The sequence below is a fragment of the Odontomachus brunneus genome, unplaced genomic scaffold (assembly GCF_010583005.1).
Source record: "Odontomachus brunneus isolate Ranch 3 - 2012 unplaced genomic scaffold, Obru_v1 Obru_scaffold_193, whole genome shotgun sequence".
NCBI lineage: Eukaryota > Metazoa > Arthropoda > Insecta > Hymenoptera > Formicidae > Odontomachus > Odontomachus brunneus.
The window spans coordinates 257476-264850 of record NW_022639643.1 but is presented as its reverse complement, the minus strand read 5'-3'; the positions used below and the strand labels follow the sequence as shown (position 1 = coordinate 264850).

The window sequence follows — 7375 nt, the reverse complement described above, 5'->3', positions numbered from 1 at the left end:
AGAGAGAGAGAGAGAGAGAGAGAGAGAGAGAGAGAGAGAGAAAGAGAGAGCGAAATTGAGTGTGTGAGGGGGAGAGAGAGCGAGGGTCGTAATGAACGGATAGGTGCAACATCATCAATCGCGCATCAACCGAACGGGAGGAAAGGGTACGTGCGCGATACTACCCTTTTCTCGATACGCGTAATCGCCAAGATCGAGAGTGGCGGACTACTACGCGTCGTGCTGTGACGGAAGTTGGGCGCTCTGTCGACGGCATGTCGCCGTGACGAATCGCAACGGCAGATAAAGGTGAGCGATTAGCATTAAGCCTTCGACGAGATATTCGTAGCTTCGGGTCCCTTACGTTTGCCGCGCTTACAAATAGATAAGAATAGCCAGTCCCGGCTTAAATCGTTGAGGATTCTTCTCTCGCGGAGCAGGTGAAGATAAGGTGTATAGTAGAGAAGTTTGTGTTTTTTTTTCAATGGAGATATATGTAATAATACGAAGTGATCTCGATAGTAAACATCGTAAGACGTCGTTTATTTTTCTTTGCTATTCAAAAGGTCAGCACAAAGTACTTCGCGATGGTACGTTGAGTTGATTGGTGAATGTAGAGTGTACGAAAATAAGGGAGATATATACGGTCGGAAATAGTACAAGCGCGATGTAAAAGAAATTGCGGACTGAACGATTGTGCTGAAGATAGGAGAGGGAGGGTATCGCGAAGGAGAGTCCGCGTATCGAACGAGAAAACAATGAGAGAGAGAGAGATGAGGAAGTGAAAAGTTTGAAACGTCAGTGAAAGGTGGCTTCAGTTGATTCTAACTTCCGGTATGAATATCTGAGAAACGAGAGGAATGTTTTCTTCGATAAGCTCCACGAACAATGGATTGCGATTCGGAATGATTGTAGGTCTTATCTCACGATTCTCTGAAAGAGGCGAGAAAACGTTCAAGAGAGTCGCTGAAACTGAAATTGCTCGCAACAATGCGAACACGATTACGTACTCCGGAAATGATCCCAAGTAGAATGACGTTGTGCATAAAGGCTGTAAAAAAAATTAATTGGTTACATGCCTTTGATCGTAATTCAAGTAAGACCGTCTAAGTTCCTTATCGGCACGTTCTTACTTTCTTAAGGTGAATCAGTAAAAATGTTTCTGATTGAATCAGTAGAAGGATTATATCGCGATGACCAGTTAATATCCACTAATTTTCAGTGAAAGCGTTTTCACTTTCTGTCATGATTCTGACATTCTCAGACATGATCACATCTCACATGTTGTCATCTGCTTGCTAACTTGAAAAAAAAAATATCTTCAAACATGACAAAGGTACTCCTTGCACGAAACTTCAATATTCTATATTTCCATCCCATAGAAGTACAAACAAAACAAAAAGCGGTGCAAACGAATAGCAAACAGTAACCTCTTTCGATTATCTTTAAAAATGACAAAGTTATCCCTTACATGAAATTTTGATATTCCATGTTTCCACCTCTATGGAGATATAAACGAAATGAAAGGCGGTACAAACGGGATCAAATAGTATTGGGAAGATTGCTGTATCTCAGAGGGATGATTTTTTAACTCCCCTTTCATCCCCTAATACAAACGAAATGAAAAGTGAAACGAGTACACACCAAGCGTAATTGAATGGATATAAAAAAAAAACTGTTGTATTAAAGTCGGGTGCTAAGTTCACATAGGATAATTACATCGCGTTTTCTAATTTATGTGAAAGCACATAATGCAATGTACGGTGCGATGATGGGTGCTTTGCATAAGAATAGGCGATATTGCCGGAAGACTGTTCATCGGCGAGCTCGCTGGAACGGCACGGAGAATTTTCGCGAATTCTGTTTACAATCTCTAACGTTTAACTGGAACCTTCTGCGGTTCTATATGCCGGACCGAGGAGTTCCGCGCCGGAAAGGAAGGGGTTGAGAGGGATCAACATAAATTTCACGATTTATTGATCTTCGTTGGGTGCCCGGTATTATCAAGTCAAACTCAGCGCAGGCTTTGTCCCGTTTGATTTATCAGCGCGATCATTAAGTCACCTGTTATCTCGCGGATTTCGGGATTCTTAATATTTCCTTTCGCCTCTCTGCGAAGTATTTAATACCGAGTGAGAATCCAATTAGTTTTCTTGATAGCAGAATATCGGCTTGGTACTTTTGCTCGGCGGGCAGGACAGCACTGATCTCTCTCGTCGATAACGATGCAATTGCACGTTGGTAATTTCGCGAGAAATTACGGCTATTCTAGAAGAAAATATATTGAGAAACGCAAAGAAATGCTCTCGCTTGAATTATGTCGGGGCTATTTTGATCGATAATTATATGTTGATTAAAATGTATTTTATAGTTATTTACCCAAAAAGATATGATATCATTCTTAGAAAATATTCTGTTACATATAACTTCGAGATGATTCTTCTAAAATTAAAAAGAAAATATTCTTAATCCAATATTCCTAAAGTTTGAGATATTTTATTTACAGTAAAAATTTTGCTTTAAATAGAGTTAAATTATTTCTTCTAGAAAGAATGTACAATATATCATACGAAAAAATAAGTTTGGTTGAATTAATCAAATATCTGATAAAATATAATGGTTTATGGAGCACGGAAAAATAGGATTTGCTGCAGCAGCAAACTAATTTGCTACATATGGAGAGTTAAACATAATTCGTTGTGTTAGTTACTTTTTCTTTGCTGCAGGAATCTATTTCCTTGCTATGATAACAAAAAAATTTATTCCTACAATAAGAAAAGTAACTAACGTAGCAAATTTGTTATTGATGGACAACTAAACATAATTTAGTTGCTGTAGCTACTTTTTTGTTGCAGGAGCAGATTTTCTTGTTATTCTAGCAAGGAAATTGGCTCCTGCAGCAAAAAAAAAGTGGCTAATACAGCAAATTATGTTTAGCATTATGTTTAGTTATCCATATGTAACAAATCTTTTTTTATCTGTAAGGAAGGTCGTGTGCACTGAGAGAAAAATTATATTAAAATCAACAAATATTTCCTTGATGAGTGCCATTAACATATTTACTTAAATCTACATTCTTTTTACACGGAAAAGGGATATGGACAACTAAACATAATTTATTGTGTTAGCCACTTTTTCTTTGCTGCAAGAACCGATTTCCTTGCTAAGATAACAAGAAAATGTACTCCTGCAACAAAAATAAGTAGCTAAAGCAGTAAATTATGTTTAATTGTCTATCTGTAGCTATGTTAGCCACTTGTCTTGCTGTACGAGCAGATTTTCTTGTTATTATAGCAAAGAAATAGTGCAGCAAAGAAAAAGTAGCTCACACAGCGAATTATATTTAACTGTCCATATATAGCAAATTAGTTTACTGTTGCAGCAAATCCTTTTTTTCCGTGTATTTAAACCAAATATTGTTTATTTAAATCAGGTATTTAAATCACAATACTTGATTTAAATAAAGAGAATATAGATTTACGTAAATATGTTAATGGCACCATCAAGAAAATGGCTATCAAGGAAATATTTGTTGATTTTAATATAATTTTTTTCTCAGTGTGCCGACAATACGTAAACAATCCGCGTAGAAATAACGTTGAAATTTATGACACACCTTGTTTTGAAACAAAGACAATATCAAGTTCAGGAAGGAGCATACAAACGTCTGTGCACGCACGTCAGTGATCCGAGAGTTAGTAAGTTCGAAGCACACTACAGTGTTACATACGGTTTTCGCACTTTCCACGACCCCCTTCAATTTCAGCTTGCGGCCATAACGTAAATTAAACCGACTGGTCGTTCGGTCGCGCGAAAAGTACCGCGCCGCGTGCGTCGCCCGGAGGAAATTGTCGGATTCAGCCGGAAATTGCGAAATTCCCGATCCAGCGCTCGATCGCGGCGGACTACTCCTGCGTGCCGCTCTCGCCGGATCTCTTGCCTTTCCCTTTCTCGCCGAAGGTACGTTTCCGCCGTGGATTTCGCCGTCTTGCAATTGCGTCGTCTCGATACGTCGTCTACCGGTTTAATGAAGGCGCCGTCAATACCTTTCACGGGGTGGGAGGAGAGAGAGGGTATCGAGTCCTCTTTCAGAGAGTCAGCGTCTTCGACCTCTTATCAGCGCGCCATGGACGCAGCGAGATCACGGAGCGGGCAGGATTGGAAAATCCTCTTCACGGAGATAAGTCGGGAAGGAAGAAGGACCCTCGGGTCGTATTCGCTCGCCTTAGCGTGGCGCATAACTGCCTTTTTGATAAGGCCGCTGGAGTCAGGATATTCTCGCGACACATTCAAGCGCGAAGATCAAACTCCTCTTTCTCTCTCGCCTTCATTCTGTGCTCATTCTATCCTTTCGTTATTTCTCTGTAAACCATGACCGCGCGCGGCGAATGTTCAATAAAGACTTGTGGTAAATGTCTTGGTTAAGAGTACAACACAACTAATTTGGGAATCAAGGGAATCAATTCCGCGTATAATGTAGTGAGACCTGAACGAATATTCGATCTCTCATAGACTTTTGTAAAGGATATCGAAAAATTTCGTGTAAATCGCGTAAAGCGATTTACAGATTTATATTTACACAAGTTTATGTTTTTGTTGCGAGAGAAAAAATATCTAGTGACGTCATATGAGTTTCAATGAATATTTTTGTAACAGTGGAATATATCAGATTCATTTTCCATTTTTGTTGAAAGCAATCACTCGACGATTTAGAGTGGAATATTGACTCTATATTATTGGAAAATCATTTACATTCGAGCGATTCGATAATCACTGCACTCTTCAAGTGAAATTTCGAGAGTAAAACCTTTGCTTTTCATGAAAGCAATTGTTTATTCTATTTAAACGAAAGAATTTTAATTTAAATATTTTTGGTACTCACTGAATAAATACGTTTTACTCTTTATAAATTTTTTCTCTCAGTCTATCTTATAGTTAAGACTTATCATTGGAAAAAAGGTGTCCGAAAATTTTGTTTTTCAACGTAGTAATTACCTAATAGAATTACATGGTACTATATGTCCCAAAAAATATAATCTCACGCGGAGGATCAGAAGAGATCTATTGTTTATGAATTTTATTGATATTCGGGATATCTAAAATGACTTATCGATCGACCGAGAATGAGAAAGAGGTATATCGGGCTGAACCCCGGTTCAGTGTTTACCAATCTCTTCGCGATAGCTAGTCGAATCGATCGTTGCGAATAGAAAAGCTTTTAAAACACCAGCCACTGTAATGGCGAACGGAAGGAGAGCAGGTGAGGGTATACATCAGCGGTCGCCGATCATAAAACGAGTCGTTCGCATGCACCCTCTTTTTTTTATTACATGTTCCACGAGTCCTTCTCATGCGACATTGGATTTCTGTTCTAAGAGCCCGTGTAACTACCGCACGTAGAAACTCGGAAAACCTGAAATTCTCAGGGAACTTTTGCCCCGCTCGTCTAAGTAGACACTTCGCTGCCTCTTGCTTCCTCATGACTGTCGAAAAGCTTCGTATTCTGAATGAGAAGTTCACATGCGCATGATGCGCACACACACACACACACACACACACACACACACACACACACGCGCGCGCATATATATATAAACCTCGTTTTACTCTCCAAATTGAAGAGACAAGCCGGGGAAGGAACGTATTATGGTATTTGGAGGACGTAGAAATAGTATGTATGAATTAGTTGGAAATATACTTTTACCCTCGCAGGAGTCCAACACTGCAGGATTGGATCGTGTAAACATATATAAATTAGAGAGGAATAATTTTAATCTTCCGAGTGTAGGAAATACGCAAACAGGCTCTCCTCCCTGTTTTTCTCTCTTGTGCGCGCCGACTGTAGAGAGTATATATGTAAATTATTTAAGAGCGCATTTTAATTTCCGCGTGCAATTCGCTCGTGCGTTATTTTCCGAATTAGTAAGGAGATATTGCGCGGCCTGCCAACGTGCAAAAACCAGCTGAGAGATTTGTTGCGCGAACAGGAATGCATTGTAAATGTATTTCTCGAAAATTTTCACGCGGCATAGCATATTTGTAAAAAAATACGACAGAAAAGTTGACAATACATTCGCACGCAACGTGCGTATCCGAATGAAAGAGAGATGAACGAGGGGGATGTTATGAATCAATAAACAGCGCATTCTGTACTTCGCGGAAGATACAAAAATGCGACCCTAAGTAATTATTAACCAACGACTCTGCCCTCGTGGAGCTACAGAAACACACGACGAAATTAAAAAGTCTTTCCACTTGAAAATATTACACTGTCATACAGTTGATGATGGCAGAGTAGGAGAGCACCATGATTATTCATTCGCGTGTAATACAGGGTGTTTTTTTTAACTTGAGACTGCTAAATATCTCGAAAAATAAACATTGTACGACAAAAATGTCCCAAATAAACCCTCAATAGTTTCGAGGGCGCAATTCAATCCCACAAAAATTATCCACCTCCCGCCCCCTCCCCCTAAGGATGGGGCGGGGGGTGGATAATTTTTGTGGGATTGAATTGCGCCCTCGAAACTATTGAGGGTTTATTTGGGACATTTTTGTCGTACAATGTTTATTTTTCGAGATATTTAGCAGTCTCAAGTTAAAAAAAACACCCTGTATTACACGCGAATGAATAATCATGGTGCTCTCCTACTCTGCCATCATCAACTGTATGACAGTGTAATATTTTCAAGTGGAAAGACTTTTTAATTTCGTCGTGTGTTTCTGTAGCTCCACGAGGGCAGAGTCGTTGGTTAATAATTACTTAGGGTCGCATTTTTGTATCTTCCGCGAAGTACAGAATGCGCTGTTTATTGATTCATAACATCCCCCTCGTTCATCTCTCTTTCATTCGGATACGCACGTTGCGTGCGAATGTATTGTCAACTTTTCTGTCGTATTTTTTTACAAATATGCTATGCCGCGTGAAAATTTTCGAGAAATACATTTACAATGCATTCCTGTTCGCGCAACAAATCTCTCAGCTGGTTTTTGCACGTTGGCAGGCCGCGCAATATCTCCTTACTAATTCGGAAAATAACGCACGAGCGAATTGCACGCGGAAATTAAAATGCGCTCTTAAATAATTTACATATATACTCTCTACAGTCGGCGCGCACAAGAGAGAAAAACAGGGAGGAGAGCCTGTTTGCGTATTTCCTACACTCGGAAGATTAAAATTATTCCTCTCTAATTTATATATGTTTACACGATCCAATCCTGCAGTGTTGGACTCCTGCGAGGGTAAAAGTATATTTCCAACTAATTCATACATACTATTTCTACGTCCTCCAAATACCATAATACGTTCCTTCCCCGGCTTGTCTCTTCAATTTGGAGAGTAAAACGAGGTTTATATATATATGCGCGCGCGTGTGTGTGTGTGTGTGTGTGTGTG

General features: G+C 39.6%; 1 protein-coding gene across 3 annotated transcripts in view; it reads left to right on the top strand.

Annotated features, from left to right (window-relative positions):
* Nucleotides 1-7375, top strand: part of LOC116851837 — a 133244-nt gene that overhangs the window by 4595 nt on the left and 121274 nt on the right. The window contains exon 1 of one of the 3 annotated variants that reach the window (XM_032831668.1): nucleotides 7-288. The exons of the other annotated variants lie outside the window; for them this stretch is intronic. The gene's annotated coding sequence lies outside the window, so the exon portion shown is untranslated. Of the gene's footprint in view, nucleotides 1-6; nucleotides 289-7375 lie in introns of those variants that run through there. 3 annotated transcript variants of the gene reach the window in all.